We start from the raw sequence: 18223 nt of genomic DNA, 5'->3' as shown, positions 1-18223 counted from the left end.
TCTATCGGCCGCCTCGCCTCACCTCCCTTTCCTCCTCCACGATCGCTGGGCCCCCCCCACGCCTGCCTGCCTGGTACACCACGGCCACCTGTTCCATTGGGCCCCCCGCCTTGGGCCCCACCGTCTCGCCTGACCTCCCTCCCCTCCTTCACGTTCCTCAGGCGGTGGCCCACGCCCGCCCACCTAGTACACCCCGCCCGCCCGCCTACTAGATCTTGCCCACACTGAACCCTCCTCCCTTCCATTTTACCCCCCCGACTTACCCCCCCCCCCCCCCCAACACCATTTTAACCACCCCCTCCTAAATTAACCCCCCACCCCTACATTTACCCCCCATCTATAAAATTACCACCCCTCCCCCTCTTTCTTTTTTTTTCCCCTTTCCTACGTCCCTCTTCCCACTCCCCGCAGAAACCCACCCTTGCGAACACCTTACACCACCCTATAGCCCCCGTTCCCCTGTTGATACCCGTCGAACCACCGTTCCCCGTCGAGGAATCCGCAGCACCTTCTCTTCTATTCTCCTTCCCATGCCGCCACTTGACCAACCACATTGCTTGTGCATGTTCGTGAGGGTGTTCGCGCGCCACAGCATATTGGTTGTTCGTGATCGTGTTTGTGATCGTGTTCGTGCACTGTTTTACCGGCCGTTCACGCGCAGGGACGCGCGTTCCGCCTTGTCTGTACGATGGTGTGCTGCAGCCAGCCGTTCACATGCAATCGGTATCAGTTGTTCACACGCAGCCGGGTACTGCCCTTTTAATTTAAAATCCCGAAAAACCCTAAAAACACATTTAAAAATTCAAAAATTCCTTAAAAAATTATTAAAAATAAAAAAATTACAGAAAAAGTTCCTAAAAATTTCTCAATATTTTTGCAAACAATTGACATATTTCTCCAAACTAAAATATTTAAAAAAATCACAAAAAAATCGAAAATTGAAACTCTTTTCAAAAATATGTGAAAAAAATAAAAAAAAAATCTTAAAGATTCATAAAAATACCGAAATAATGTCAGAAAAAATTTCAAAAATTTCTACAAATTCTTTTGTACATTGTGCCAATATTTTCTCATTGAAAATGCTTTCCTTAATTGGAAAAAGTATTAATTGGAGCCCAAACCCTAATTTAAAAAAAAAATCAATGAAAAAATCATTTTTAATCTCACAAATGAGCTGAAAAAAATGAATTAAATCCGATCACCTTCTTTACACTTGATGCTCATGATTGGTTTGCTAAAATTTCATATCCACATCACTTTAAAAAAAAAACAAACAAACAAACACTACAACCACACCAAACTAAAAAAAAAAAACAAAAAACAACCCACAAAACCAAACAATCATAATCTTAAATCCCAATCAATCCAAACCCCCAACATCTCCATTTTTTTCTTTGGTCACACGTCGCATTTGTTTTATTATTTCTTTTTTGGTCAATGTGTTAGTTGTTTTTCCGTTTTCCTGTACGACAGGATGACTAGTCTTAGTCGGCCTTTTGTCAATTTTGTGGATTATCAGTGGATTGCATCTCTCCCTTTTCGAGGCCGTCGTCTCCAACTTTGCAGGCAGACCCACACATTGCCAAGTTTTTTTCTTTTTCCCTCTCTCACGTTGCACCATAACACACATTTAAATTGTAATTAAAATCAATTGACCGTTACACATACACAAAATTAATAGACTGTACTTCAAAAAATTGTAATAAAACGAACCCGAACGTTAATTGTAAAAGGAACCCCGCCATTGCACGAGCACCTTTGCACCATAATTCACTTAATTTTTGTAAATTAACACCCATTCACGGCCAATGCACACGCACACATATTACAGACACCTTTAACTTGTAATAAAATGAACCCCCCGAAGTCACACATGCATGCATTCAAGTACCACAGATCATGTAATTGTAACAATGAACTGCATTAGTAGAGACCCAATCAAGTAAAGTCGTGTCAAGTCTGAGAGGGGCTGGGCTACGTTTCCGATTCACCATGCATTAACGGATTAAACATTAATAATGAACTATGCTTAATTGATTATTTAAACAAAATGAGTCGTTAGTTTCACCCATCCACTTCACCGCACTGTAGAACCCTGAACATTTACGGGGATTGGGTTTTCTTGGTCAAAGATGTCGGTCATATCTGTTTATGTCTATTTTACTAGTCCGAGTCTGTGATTCTGTTTGGAGTCTGGTCAATGTCTGGTTTACGGTATGTGTGACACTTTTATTTTATTTTATATGCTTGCTTACGGGGTTTTGGGTGCCTGTTTATACTGCATATTCACCAAGTTTTCGGTCGCATATGTGCGTAGGTCATGTTGAATTTTCGATAGGATGTGGTTTGCTTGGGGTGGTTTAGTCCAGTCAGTCTTGTCCTAAATCTTTCTCCTATCGATGGTCTCAGTGGTGGTTTTGTTTGTGGGTTTTGTAGGTTTCCTCTTTGAATCCTGGTTTGTGAGTGTGGTTTTTGCTATAGTCTGAATGGCATCATCATCATCTTCTTCCCCTCCGATTGTGGTATAGCATGTTCCCCTCGCAGTCCATGATTATTCTCTCCTTCTAGAGGTGGATTGCATCCGACGTGCAGGCCTCAGACCATTTGTTGCCCTTACATTGCCGTCGGTAGATGAGAAGCTTTGTTACTCCTTCTTGGCTTCTTATAAAAACCACTCTGGCCTGGTTTATAACCGTACCTTCTGCTTATCTACAACTAATATCCATGAAGCACTGTGCTTGCCCTTTTCTGCTTCCTTTGTGCCCAGCGGTAACCAGTTACTTACTGCTGAAGAGATAGTTACACTCTTGAAGAAGGAAACTTCTACCCCCTTGCTTCTCAATCAACTTCTACCCCCTTGCTAAAGAGATATTTATGTCAGTTCCTCTAGGACCGATTTATGACGAGTAAGTCAGCTTCTAAGTACCTTTCCAAGGAACTGTTCACAGCTTCTGTGTGAAGATCCTAGAGGGTGCTAGGTTCAATTGGGAAAGCTTCTTACTCTCCAAGATGGATCAACATTTCCAGCGTGTACGGAATGGTCAGATCATTAATGTTTCCTATGGTGCTTTCTTACAGCACATTATCACTTTTGCACCTCCTCCTGGTGGTGTGCCAGTGCCTGATTCTGTTCCTTTACCACCGCAGCCTCCACCATCAGTCCCTTCCCCTCCACCTATGCAACCAAATTCAGAAGATGAGGAGTCCCCTGTTATATTTTCTCGCAAGAAACGCCTTCGTACAAAGGGTCCTTCCAGCCCTCTTGTACTTGCTTTTCCTGTACCCGCACCTGTTCCTGCTGTGTCTAGTAGTGCCCTACCTTTTTTTCTCTCCTATCCTAATTTATTTTCAGCCCAAAAGGAAGGACAGATTGATCAGCAAATGCCTTCATTCTTACATACTATATTATCTGGACCTATGCTTTCACAGCTAGTTTCAAATGTCCAGTCCACTCTGGAAACCTCCCTTACCTCTTGTCTTCAGACAATGTATACCAGTGTTTATACTTCCTTGCAAGACAAGGTGGATTCCTTGACTAGTCAGTTGACTAAGGCACTGGAGGATTTGTCTGCAGAAAGGCTACACTCGGTGATATTAATACTCAAATGACTGCTGCCACATCCTTAATGGATTCCCAGAAGGCAACTATCCAAGAGTTAGAATCTAAGATTGCTAAGTTGGAAGAGGAGAATGCATCCTTGCAGCTTGAGAAAAATTCTGCCCTTGAGGAAATTGTCACTTTGGCTAGTAAACTTGGTACTAGTGAAGGTCAGTTGCAGCACTCTCAGGCAATTATAGAGTCCCAACAGAAAGTTATTGAAGAACTTAACCAAAAAAAGGTTGTTCTTTCTGTTCTTCCTCCAACTCCTATTGTCTCTTCAGTCATATCTTCCCAAGGAGAGCTTGATCAATTGCACCATAAAGCTAAATTATGTGATGGGTTCTCCGCTAAAGTGGAACACCTTCAGCAGAGGATGAACTGTGTGCATGAAGATTTTACCCGCTATACTGAATTGGTGTCACCTCCTCCATCCTTTTGGATAAAATATAATCAGCAGAAGTTTGCCCTGTACATCTCCTTAAGCAATGTGGATTTGGAACCTCTAGAGGATGGGTGGTCAAATCTTTGGTCTACGGGTCTCTTGAGAGCAATTTTTGACAAATTTGTGGATGAGTTGGTTTCCCATGTGGTTCAGTTATTATCTTTCATGTATCTTGTCAGACATCTATAAATTCTTGATGAAGAGGACTTGAATGTTTATGTGGGGGATGTCATCTTACAGGCAGTCGTGTATGTGCACTCAGTTGAGCTCCTGCTAGCAGATAGTTTGAAGTATTATCATGAGCAGACGTCTTGGTGTAAGGGACATGCTTGGCATCCACCTTTGGAGGCTGACGCTTTGGAACCTCGTCATCTTCGGAGTGTTTTTCATAAATCTGATATCCAGACATTACAATCTCAGTTGTTGAGCTTTATTGCTGATCATCCGTTATTTACTAATTCCTTTTTCTAGGACCTTAATTTTTGTTGTTCTATCTATCCTTTGGATTCTAGTGATCTCCTTTCTTATTCTCTTATGGCGTATCGTTTTCCTTTTTATATTTCCCTTCTTTCCTCAAGTCCTGATACCATTTCGCTTTTATCTTTTACCCCTTCTAGATTTCCTCATATCCCTGTTTTTACTACATGTCCTTTTATTGCTAATCCTACATCATCACCTACCCCTTCTGACCCTCCACCTTCTGTTCCTCCTATTCCTTCTGTTTTCTCAGTGGATTCCCTTCGTACATTTTTGTTGAATTCTCCATCTTTGCCATCTTCCTTATCCCTTCATTTGCCTTCCTTTTATGATTTATCTTATCCTCCTTTATAATGTTCTCCTCTTATTCCATTGCCCCCTTCATCTGATTATATCAATCTTTCTCCCCAGTCAGTGCTAGATACTCCAGGATATGACAGTGACATACTCCGTCGAAGACAATGGACGCTACATGATTGTGTGACAGGACCGGTATTTAACTGGCCTCTCATTCCAGGGTCTTGGGATACATCTGCAGCATGTTCGAACTCTTACCTTCATTTTGCCAAAGTGCATGCTACTTATGAGGATACCACTGTTTGCCTTGCAACTCTTTTTTGTTGGTATCTTGCTTTCATGCATCAACAGTCAAAGATGAATACTCGAAAGAGTATCCCTCAGTTGCTCATCAATCCAAATGTAGACGTGAATGTTGCTCAGATGGATGTTCTGTACTACTTTGCACAGGCCTTCCCTACCAGGTTCCTCATCTTATTGGAAAGGATGTATTGCTTACAGTTCCTCCAGAATGTGCCTCAGTATTTTGTTGATGAGAGTAAAACTTTGGAGCTTTTAAAGCTTAGTATGCAGTTTAAGAAGAAATACCTTCATCCTACTTAGCACTAGAGCTTTTTCCTCATTGTATTATTCCTCCTTTATTAATGGAAATTTTCTTTTTGCTCTCCAATTTTTGGGGATCCATGCCATTCAGACTATATTTGTATATGGGTATTTTTTGAATTGGGTGATGTTTTTTTCAATTGTGTGGAGCTGATGAAGATGAAGCTCTGAAGATTGATGCAGTTGGCTATCATATGGTTGCAGTTGCAGATTTGGATGCAGAACTCTTATATCCTTTAATATTTTGAGTTATTTTGGTTTTTATAATATTGGAATGGTTTTTTTTTTTGTTATTGGTTTTCCTTTCATATGTGTTTCAGATCTAGGTTATGAAGCTGATATGTTGGGGTTGTGATCAAAGTGGGTGATTTATGCTGAATTGAAGATTCTTTTTAGCAGATCATAGAGCTTTTATTCTTCCATTTTCTTAGGTCGCGAGGACGCTTCCTTATTAAGTGTGGGGAAATGTTGAGTGTGGAAATGATTGGTTTTTGGGCTGATTTTTTATTGTTTTTGTTGCTGAATGGTTGTTTTTGGTGGTTGATTGTTTGAGTTTGAAGATGTTTTGAAGTGTTTGAAGTGGTTTGAGTATGTTTGAAAGGGTTTATATTGGTTTTTGATGAAATATGTTGTTCTGAAGAGTTCTGTAATTCTCTCTGTATGGTTCTGTAAAGCCTGATTTTCTTCTGTTTTGTTCTATTTTGGTTCTGTTTTGGTAGTTGAGATGGTTGAATGGATGTTTTGAGAGATGATTGAAATGTGTTAAAAGGTTTATGAAAGATTGAATTGGTTTTTTTTTGGTTTTTATGGGCTTTGTTGATCTTCTGTAAAGTTCTGTGCTTCTGTAGATCTATAGTCCTGTTGCTCTGTGTTGCTCTGTGGTCTGTTCTGTTTGTTTCTGTTGAGTGTTATGATGGATGTATGGATATTTTGGGAAGTGTTTTTGTCTTAGGAAAAGGATGAATGGAAGCTCTATTCAAGTTAAAAGAAGTGAAGAAGTAACTGCTGAAGATTTACAAAAGATTCACAGAAGGTTACAGAAGGACAATGACAGAAGACAGATCTCACAGGACACTATGAATTTTCTGGTGCCCCTTCATACCAGACATACCTTTTGGGAGGTGTATCCACGACCTAATGAGGGTTATTGTGAGTGATTATGAGAGTATTGTAGTGAGGATATGATGTAGTATAGAGAGCATACTATTGTGAGAGAGATCATATGCAAGAGATAGTCGATTCTATGTGAAACATTGCATCTTTCTATGAGAGAGAAGACTATGAAGACAATGAAGATGAATACTATGTGATTTCTTTCCATCAAAAGTTGTGTTCTCTTTATCTATTAATGAAGAAAATGAAGAATATGAAGAACATGATCAAGTTTGTTAAAGATAAATCCATGGGAGAAATCTACTATGATGCTGCGTGAAGAATTGATGTTTTCTTTGTTTTGATGATCAAAAGAATGAAATAAAAGCTTGTTGATGTTACAAGATAGATTTTCTTGCAAGAGAATTCCCTTTTCCTTGGTGTTCCTCGTGGGGCTCCAGAGAGAAACAAAGAGAGAGAAACAGAGAGGGAGGGAGAGATAAGCACAGGAGAGAGAAATAAAAAGGGAGGAGAGAGAAAAACATAGAGAGAAAGGGACATAGAAAAATAGCAAAGAGAGAGGAATGGGGAGAGAAATAGAGAGGGAGATTAGAAATAAATAGAGAGAGGGAGGAGGGAGAGAGATATTCAGACTCAAAAAGGGAGAAGAAAATAGAGCAGAAGAGAGAAAAAGAGGAGAAGATAAGAGAGAGAGAGAGAGGGAGAGAAAATTAGAGAAAGAAAGAGAGAGAGAGAGGGAGGAACGTATTGAGGGAGGGAGAGAAACAAATAGCGAGGGAGAGGAATAGAAAGAGGGAAAGAAAGTGACATAAGGAAAGGATAGAAATAGAGGGAGGAGAGAGAGGAGTAGAGGGAGGGAGGGAGAGAGAGAGATAGAGAAACAAAATGAGAGAGGGGGGAGAGAAAACAAAAAGAGAGGGTGTAGGAAAAGAGAGAGAAATATATATATATGTGTGCATATATGTATATATGGAGGGAGGGAGAGAGGTAGGAAGCAAGGGAGTGATGAATTGAGAGAGAGATGTATATTGTCTATCACAAGATAGATGAAATGGACAAGAATGATGGTCACAACATTCAAGATCAAGAGGCATATCTCAATCAGCTGTCTTTGACTCCATTATAAGAACAGTTTCTACTTTCTTTAAAGGTGTTTGGGTTTTTCTTTTGTTGCTAAGATATTACATACTACCACTTGGAAACACCATGCCCGAGTCTTGTGATGATGTGGGACTAGCGGTACAGAAGCTTGGCATGGACTACAACATTCATATATGTATCAACAATTGTGTGCTATTTTGAGGAGACTACAAGACCATGGAGACATGCCCGAAGTGTGATGCTCACAGTTATTGATAGGATCTACAAGAACAAACTGTTTCTCAAAATATTCTCATACATTTTTCACTTATACCACGAATTCATGACATGTTTTGCATATCAAGCATGGCAAGCTTGACAATGTAGCATGTCCAAAATGGATCCATAGATGAAATCTAGCAAATACCAATAGACTTGCAAGCATAAAATCACATTAATACTAGCAGACTTACAAGCATGGAGTCACAATAACTTCACCTTTCTAGGATTTACACGAGAACCAAGGAATCTTCGACTCAACCTTGTTATGGATGACATGAATCCATTCGATCTCCACTCAACTTCTTATAGTGTGTAGCCAATAGTCCTTGTAAACTACAATATCCCATAATGGCTTTCTACAAAGAAAGGACACCTAATCCTTAGCTTGCCTATTCCTGGGCACTATAAAGTCAACAACATGGACATCTATCTTCGTCCATTAGTTGATAAGCTCAAGATTTTTTGGGAGGATGAGATTTCTGTGGAAGACATGAGAAAGCATGTTGGCAGGTAGTCTATTAATATACAAGCCATTCTTATGTGAACCATGCATGACTTCTAAAGGGTTTAGGAGTGCTCCCATAAATGAGCTTCCATTCTCATTTGTTGAAACCTAAAATGGCTCATTTATGTTTGTGTTGAAACTAGATGGGGATATTGTGATAGGTTTGGTTACCTTAGGGTATCATGTATGTCCATTGTGTGGAGGACCACATTTAGAATCTCAAAGATCAGTCGTTGACTATGAAGAAGATGGTGTATCATGGGCACTTCACATTCTTGCCAGAGAGCCATGATTTGAGAACAAGTTTCCTTAGACAACCTTCATCACGAATGGATGCCCAAAGCTACTATGAGTGGAAGATGGTCCACAAGGAGTTGCTTCTAAACAAAATGTGACGATTCTCAGATTTCTACGAGTTGCCATATTGGACCCACTTACAGATCAACCATTTTTTGGATCCCATGCATATTTTCAAGAATATGGGAAACTTATTGTGGGAACATAGCACAAAAAAAAGAGACAGTGTTGAATCCTATCCACTAAAGAGAAGTGCACATGAAGCAAATTATCATGTCTATCTTCACTCCGAAGGAAATGATGCATTCTCTGAGGTCTCATTTTTCTAAAGATGACCAACTAAGAGGACTAAAATCTATGATTGGAACAAGATAGTAAGATCCATGATTGGCACAAAATATGTCAGGTTTTTCGTGGCCTTGATAGTAATTATAATCAGTATTTCACTATTTTGTGTCAATTCGATGTTTGTAATGCTTTAAATTTCTAATAGTTCATACTATCGATCACAATTGCGGGGTGTCTCACTCCAAAGATACATTCGACAGTTTATAAGTTGTCAAATTAAATGTAATGGATCTCATAAAAAGAGATAAATACATCCTCCATTGAATCTGCAAGGCAAGGAACATCGAAGATGATCTGTCTCTTTGAGAAGCGCTTACCCATGAGCATGCTCACAGTACAAACTTACCTCCTAGTACATCTTGTGGGGATGAAGGGGAGATTGTAGGACTCACCCATATCCAATGAATGGTCTTCTTGGAGTGCTTCATGAAAATCCTAAAGGGCTTTGTGTAACAATGAGAATGGATAGCATAGCTATAGGTTGGCTAGTGTTGGAGACATTGGTGCATATTTTGGAGAGGTTACCACAGGTGGATTCAAATAACGGCATGTTGTGGATTCTAATGGATGATGATAGACTAATAGGAGATGTAGTGGTTGGAAATGGGATAGAAAGGAGGATGGATGCTGCCATAGAGGAGAAAGTGAATCATTTTTGTATGTTGCAACATGCATCCATGGATAAGTAACTCAATAAGAACAAGAAGGCTAGAAGGAAATGGAAGGGAGTACGATCAAAAGTTCAACGTAGCAAATGCCATTGAACGATTCGATATCTTGAGGGCATAGAGGAGATGTTGCAGTTCATGCCTACAAGATAGTTGCATGATATCTTGATTACAACTTCACAGGAAGGGGTAGAAATTTCTAGGAAAGAGCTGGACTTATCGAGGGGATGTAATCCAAAGGTGACTGCATGTTTTCTTTGTTATTATATCTAGATTTTATATGTGATAAATAACCTAGTTGTTTTGATGTACAATACAAAACCTACAATATCTTATAGTCACATGGGTGACATTTTTCATTTGAGAACATTAATAAAATATGCTCCATAATGGACTGTAATGTCATGGTGAAGTTTGAGCAAGAGAGTTTATGGTGGGCCACAGATATGAATACTATAGTGGATGAGATAGAGTATTTTTCCACAATACGAAACAATCACAAATGGTGATTCATACTTTGGGACACACTTATATGTTATATTAAATATATTCTATCCAGATCCTCAATAACCTTATTCGTGGTATGTTGTGTCATCAATACCTCGGAGCACTTCTGTATATAATGAAAGCAATGTCCCCAATGTGGATGAGAAGAGTATTCAAGTAGAAGAGATATATATTATAGATATACACTCCACGGATCCAAGGGCGAGATATAGATCCTTGCCATCTGAAAGCTTGTCCTGCCACAAAGGAGCATCGAATGGACTTTGCCAAAAACAAAACAACTACATATCAGTCCACCATATAATAATGTATTTTAATTAAAATTAGCAACTACGAAAAAGAAAGATGAGTGTCTTACTGGGCTGCCATGTCCATTTAATCCGTCGATCAATGCAATGAGACCGTGTCTCTCTGCATATCGAGTCTCTAGGCCGATGTTGCTGCAATTTTTGTAATGAAGTGCTACAAAGAAAATAGAATACAATTGCTAGAAATAGGATTGTCAATATAAGAGATATTGCAAAAAAATAAGCAAACAAAACAAGAGAAAAACGGACAAAGTGCTCCAGATAAGTCCTATGGCCGTTACTCTCAAGATGATGGACCACTCCTACATCCAGTCATGCCCTCGCCGCCTCACACTGCTGTCTTCAACGTCCCAGAGAATCTTAAGCCTTCTCCGTGAGTCGGTGCCAGTTATCTACGTTTAGCCACTCGAGCTTTGAGGCCCCACTCTTAAGTGCCTTGCGTGCGTTCGATCATCTGTGTGACAAGTATGCACACATGCACTCCATCATCCAGCATGTGGAAAACCTATATGTTTCGGTGGGTACCCGAAACTCCTCCTACAAGGATGCTACTATGTAGTCCTTGCTTCCCTCCGGTTTATTCTTCCCATGATCCAAGATGTTGTGCCAAAAAAATTGTGGGCACAACTCTCTCATATAATTCATCACCCTCCCCACCTCATCATTCATGATGATGGCTCTTGTTTTATTGTCTACAAGGTATCGATACCCCTCTAGGGTATACCTAAGATGTGTCCTCTCCCACCTACAACCACGCTCCTGGGCATATCCAAGAGACCCCTATATATCTAGTATACCTACAGGGATAGTATCTCTTGGAGTAGCACCCATGGAGGTGCCATCTGTGGCGATAGAGAAAAAGCTAGAGTGACCGGAGTAGACATCCCTACTGGTGTGACAAATCCCATAGGTGATGCAATTCTAGCAAAATGACAAGACAAAGACACTGCATCGGTACCTCCATAAAAACCACATGAGCCACGCTCCTTCGAACCTACACGAGAGCGAGGAGTAGCACCTATATCACCAGTTGACCGCTGGCTCATTGCATTCACATCTCCACAACATCTCCCAAAACCACTCTCTATGTTTAGCCCAAGTCTAGAGCATCGACCTCATCTACTCGAAACTGAAGCATCAGAGCGCACCAAAGTAGATCTAATAGAATAGTCTGATGGTGTCCGAGATAGCTCCTGGTCCACCATATCTCTAAATCAAGTCATCTGATCTGGAGACATATGTGTGAAGATCTCTTATAGCTCCTCGCCGCTAGACTCATCGTGCGGATCCAAATATCCACAAAGGTCACCTACACAGACAAAAATTGATGTTAGCGTAATCAATATAAATCAACCAAAGCATGGTAATATAAACCTTCAAAAATTGATCTTACTTAAAAAACATATCTTATGACGTACCCTCATAAGCAATTCGTCAACAAATTGAGTAGGTGGATGCTCCAAGTATAAAGTACCCTATGGTCCCATGTTAATCTCCTAACACAAATCCGCATACATTGGAAGATTGATAGACAGGTCACCACAAAAGGATGAGTCAACCTCATTCTCAAAGAATTCTTGGACTCCTATATTTCCATCATTGTTATCTGATTTTGGCTCCTCTACATGCTCCAAGCTTTCAGCGGCCTCCACCCCTTGCAATATTGATCCCTCTATTTGCATATTGTCCTCATCTATGCTGGAAACATTGCTTTGATAATTTACTCTCGCACTTCCAAGGAGCTGAAGATACAGTATACCACCATCGAGGTTGTTGGGGATTTGGATAGAAAATTACATGTTCAAAATCATGTACAAGAGAGATTTAACTTTTGTCACACGTAGCATGTCGTAATAAAATTTAAAAAAACATGAGTTCAGATCTATTCACAATGGGTCGGTAATACAAATGTGTCTTGATTTTGAATTTCTTTCTACTCTATCTGGTTATGCCTATATGGTGCTTTACAAGGTGGTTGTGTACAAGGAATTAAATCTATTTTGTGGTCTTCTGGATGTGAAGGAGGTAAACCAAGTGGTAGATCTTTTGCAAAACAGTCTTTAAATTGTGCAAGAAATTCTTTATGCCTAGGGTGCATATGTTTTTCTTTAACTTGCAGTTCATTCACCCAAATTAGATAAGATTTACTACTTTTGCATAATGCATGTTTAGCTTGAGTATGCGAAAGTAGTGGAAAAGCATTAGATGCATGCATACCATACAATATAATATGTTTTCCTTGAAATTTGATATTAATTGAATGTGTGGAATAATCTATATCTGGGTTATGCTGATGATGCCAAGGCATACCTAAAATAATGTCACTCGACCGTAATGGAACAACTAGGAAATTTCTTCTTTCAGTGTATTGACCAAATTGAATCTCTAAGTTATGCACTTCCTGTGTACCATTATACCTAGTGCCTAAGAATGCTGCTTTGATGCGATAATGCGTAGGTACAGTCTGTAATTTTTTTTGAAATTTCTTTTACTTATCTTTGATTCCTTGCGGATGGTTTGAGCTTCGAGAGCCGCATCGATGGTACGTCGGATAAGATCTTCAGATTGAGGTTCTTCTTTGTCGGTAGACGATCTTTGTAAATTTTCCAATTGAACTTGCAATGCTTGCCTAGCCCTTTGTTCTTCATCCAATTGCATCATGATTAAATCCAGCTTTTGCTCCATCGTAGGTCCAGGCAGGTCGCCTTCAGTCATTAAATCATCCATATGTGGTTCCGTCATCTTGCAAAACTTCAAAAGACCTCACGCTCTCAAAATCTAATTAGCCGGATGAGTGTAGCTCAAGATCGGGTGTACAAGGCTTATATATTTTTGTGTGTGGCTTTCACAATCTTCGTCTTTGGCTATTGTGGGATTTGCAATCTTTGAAAAATCTGCATTTTGACCTTCTACGTGTGCTGAAACTGGTTCAGCAAGTCTGCGTATACGAACAGTACCTTCCAGAGAACAACTTTGCAGTTATGTACTTCTGCGCAGGAATAGCCCTTCTAGGAGTTTTGAATAGAAGTCAGTTCTGACTTCAAGTTACTTGCCGGACTTGCAGAGTAAGTAATTTTTGACTTGCAGAATTTAGAGTTGTAGACTTTGTAGATTTTGTGTGACTTGACTTAGTGTAGTAGGCTTGAAACTTAAGGAGCAAACGACGTCCAATTTTAGGAGGGGGGCGTTTTTCATGCCGAAAATTTCAGATGATGCCGCCCTGTTGCCATTTTGTTGATTTGAAGCTTAGTAAGCTTCTAATTAAGATTTTTAAAGCTTAAAACTCAAGATTAACTATTTGAAAGATATGGCTTATCTCTGTTTGTTGACAATTTGAAGAAGAGGATGTAGGAGTGGTCCTCCGTCGTTGCACGCTGGTCCTTCGCGATCAAAGGCTAGAAACAGAGGTTCTTGACCGCCAGGAATCCACCCGTATCGACCATTCGCGATGAGATTGACCGTAGAGCTCGATCGTTCCAGGAGCTCCGCCTTCGCACACGATGGGTAGCGATTGGAAGTTCTTGATCTCAGCTTCGCTTTGATACCACTGGTGCGCAAATCGGATGCCGTATGCTTGTGTAGTGAATGCCGGAAGGTCCCCAAGAACAAAAGAACTCTACTTTTTGCACAAAACTCAAGGTAAAAAGCATGCACGACATGAACAAGAGACCAATTGGGTGCAATCTCCCCCCATGTCTTGTGTGAGTGCTCCACAAAGCATGTATTTTATGTATTAATCATCTTCAAGCTCAAATAATAGCCCAAATTACAAAATAGCACGCTTTTGGCTTTTGAGTTTGCTTTAGCACAAAATAGAAATAAAGCTAATGGGCGGGCGCCCAAAGAGTCAGGCATACCCAATATAATGTCCAAATACAAATATCATAATCGTGCGCCCATGCGCATACAAAATAATAAATAAACATCCAACGCCTCAATAAATAGGCGCAACAAAATATAGGCACCATGCCTAAGGTATGCACCCATCAAAATATAAGTGATAACTCGAATACTCGCTATCCTCCAATGCTTTTCTCCGCCACTGATGTTATCTCTACACATCAACTGAAGCATTCACAATCATTAGTAAAATAATACAATTAAACCGACAAAAGTGAATACCTAGCAGTCTTCAGCTACATAAATAAGTCAACTGGTTAGAAATCAATCCTAACCTTAATTTATTACGAGTGCGCACTCTAAACTCATAAGCATTTATTAATTTAATATGTATTTTATGGAATCACCCGCTATGGAATCACCCATGTATACACTAAATTAATGAAATGCTCGAAAAGGATAGGCGTCCCCATCAACTTCTCGCACAAAGAATCCACTGTGTATGAGCCCCGGTCAACAAAGTTTACGGAATCCATCGTAAAACCTCATGGAATCCACCCTGGCACGGAATCCACCGTGAAATATGCCTCCTGGCATCATACAATCTCATCATCTTTTCCAAAATCATCTTTGATGTCCATATGTTCTCCTGGCTCAAGTCCATCATAATTCCCATCATCCAACTCCTCAACTACATAGGCTGTAGCATCTCTTCTCTTGAAGAGTTTGATTCTCTTCCTTGCAATCACAATCTGCAAGGCCATACCATCAAATTTTGCTAAGGAATATACAGCATTGTTAAGGACATGTTGAACTAAATAAGGCCCAAACCATCGTTTCCAAACTTTTCAGATAGCACTATACTAATCGTCTAGAGTGCTATCATAGACCAACACCCAATCTTCCTCTTTAATCTCTTTAGGCCTCAATCTATTTCTACTATCAAAGTGGTCTTTGTTGCAAATTCTGGCCTCTTTGAGCTTTTGAATTGCTCTCTCAATATCTTGGTGACTTCCACTACAAAAAAAGGCCTCATAGATGCAGTTTTAGACGTGATTTTTGAATATAGAGAAAATCTTACGGGCGCGTCTATCCGCCAATCTATTTGCACGTCTACAACGTCGCGTCTATAATCGCATGTATAAACGAATTTTCACGCAAATATAGACGCACATATACACGCGTGAATACAAGCATATAAAAAACCAAAATTGTTATTTATTTAATTTATTCTGTGCGTCTACCAACACGTCTATCTGCCAATTAGACGGGCATATAGACACGCCTGTAGACGCGCTTTTATAAGCACTCATAGACACGAATGGAAAACAAAAAATCTCCTTTTTCTTAAAAAGATATTTAATTTCTTTTTTAAATTTGAATTATCGGGTGCGTGTATGAGTGCGTGTACTCTGCATTGTAGACACGCTTATAAACCCGCGTTTTTTGCAATTTAGACGCGCAGAAAGACGCGCAAAACAGAACTGGAAAAAAAAACCAAAGAGCATGTGGTTGCTTCTCTGGTTTTTTTTTTTTCCCCTCCTATACATCAAATTGTGCATTTGGAAAAAAGACAATGGATCTAAAAGCACGAGAATTGAAAATAAAAGTCCATATATTCATTATAGATCAAAAGCATTTACATTGGGAGTTTAAGCGCTTGCGACCTAAAGCGTGGCCACAAGCAGTAGGCTCAAAGATGGATAATACATATACAAGAAAACAAGGCCATAGAGGAGGTATAGTGCTCCTCTACGAATCTGAAAAAGAAACATCTTTGCTACCACCACCATGGCTACTAGCATCGCTATCCCCCTCTTCGCTATGCTCCACATCTGGGTTCGCCTACACACACAAAAGATCAAGGTTGCTTACGTAGACATGGTGGAGAAAAAGTTATAATTAGCTATACTTTTAATAGGAAAGTAAGAAAAACATACCTCCTCTGGCTGTCGAATCCTCATAGCCTGGTTGTATTGGTCCTCAGTAATGAGACCCTCGTCATAGAAGTGAAGCCATGTGGCTGCGTGGTTATGCCCTCGATGGTAACCTACCTCTCTAGGAGTAGGTATCCTACCAACGATAGTAGTTTGCAAAACAATCATGATATATACAAACAATTATGAGACACAATGTATTAGAATAAATTATATAAAGAATTAAAATAAATATAAATGTTAAAAAACTAGAAATCAAAATATACTTACAAACTCTGCCTCCCACGACTCTCTGCTGCCCGATCCGTAATGCGACAATCCCATGGTTTCCATTTGGATCTGTCATGCCTCTATGTGCTGGCGACTCTTCACTTTCTCTATTGCTTTCTTCTTGGCTTTCTTCCACTCTATGCGATGGCACATAGGTGGTTGGCTATAAGCTCCAAGCCCCTCCTTTTGCCTCCGTAGTGAGTCCCTGGCGCGTGTCATGAGGTGGGATCTTTTGTTGTGAAGCAAATTCCTCACTTTTGTGCGTCCCTAATCATTCGAGAATCGCTGACCCTCAGGATTTGGGTACCTCCTATGGACTGCCCTTAACACCTCCTGCCACAAGCCGCTTTTCTGATTTTTTAGTAGACGAAACAATATTTATACGTCGCATGCACGACGCTCCTCATGTACGCCATTACATCCCTTCCTTCATCATCATGGAAGATGCCACCAGTATCTGTAACTCTATAGAACTGGCGTACAGGCTCCTCTATGTGATCTATTGGTGAGGGTGATCGCTCGCCACCTCCTAGGCAACCCCCACACAAGCCTTGTCCTCCCCCTCGACTCTCCCTCCTCCCTCTCTATCGACTACCCTCTATCTCGCTAGATGCACGTGCTTCTGCAGATACACGTGCATCGGCTGACGCTTGTGCTTCAACCGATGCATGTACAGGTGCTGCACGTGGAGTACCTACACGTGGAGTACCTGCAATTTGAGTTTGGGAAGTAGTGCCATGCAAAGACGTCAAAGGCGTTCCAGACATGACGCTGAACACCTCGTCTGTTGTGGGAGAGCGGCCAAGGTGTCTAGTCATCTCTCCCATGAAGTCTTGCCTACTAGGAAAACCTCCAAAAAATGCATTGACCCCCTTGCCAAACGAAACCAATGTATCATTCATGCGATCCGAATCCGGGTCATTGCTAGATGAACCATGATGCAACATCTGAAAAAAAACACAGGAAAAAGACAAATTTATTTGCATACAAAAAATTATATATTACCTTCATCCATACCTAAACATTTTCAAAGAGCTTTCTTTAGACATTGAGCATAAAACTTAAGTGCTAATGCTTCTCATAAATAAGAAAACTGATAAACACAAACATGGGATTGGTCACATTCATCATTGCAAAAATATCTCTGAATAGGCAATGAAAATTATTTTTTATCAAAGCTGGCGCGTGTATAACAGCGTCTAAATTGCAAGATAGATGCGCTCTCAGACGCGTCCCTAAAATCAACCCTCTGTCCAGAGCACGTCTATATCCACATCAAAGATGCAGTATAGACGCGCTTTCAGATGCGGTTTCCAGGTCAATGCTGTGGCGCGTGCATGTATCATCACGTATAGACTGCATAGCACACACACCAGGAGACATGGCCTTAGACGCAATGAGAGAAAACATTTCTTCACGTCTATACCTGCGTCTACACTGAAATGTAGACGCGCTGGCAGACGCGCTCAGTCGGCTGATGTAGTCCGACGATCGCCATTCATGATTTACAAAATGCAATACATAATGGAATCAGAAATCCTAATACACAGATAAAGAGAGAAAGAGAGAGAAAGAGAGAGAGAGAGAGAGAGAGAGAGAGAGGAATACCCATCCAATCTTTCCCAAAGTAATCTCCACAAAAAGCTCA

This window comes from Lygodium microphyllum, chromosome 1, assembly GCF_053477565.2.
Source record: "Lygodium microphyllum isolate KBCC chromosome 1, Lygodium_microphyllum_v1.1.10, whole genome shotgun sequence".
NCBI classification, from domain to species: Eukaryota; Viridiplantae; Streptophyta; class Polypodiopsida; order Schizaeales; family Lygodiaceae; genus Lygodium; species Lygodium microphyllum.
Note: the sequence above shows the minus strand (reverse complement) of the source record.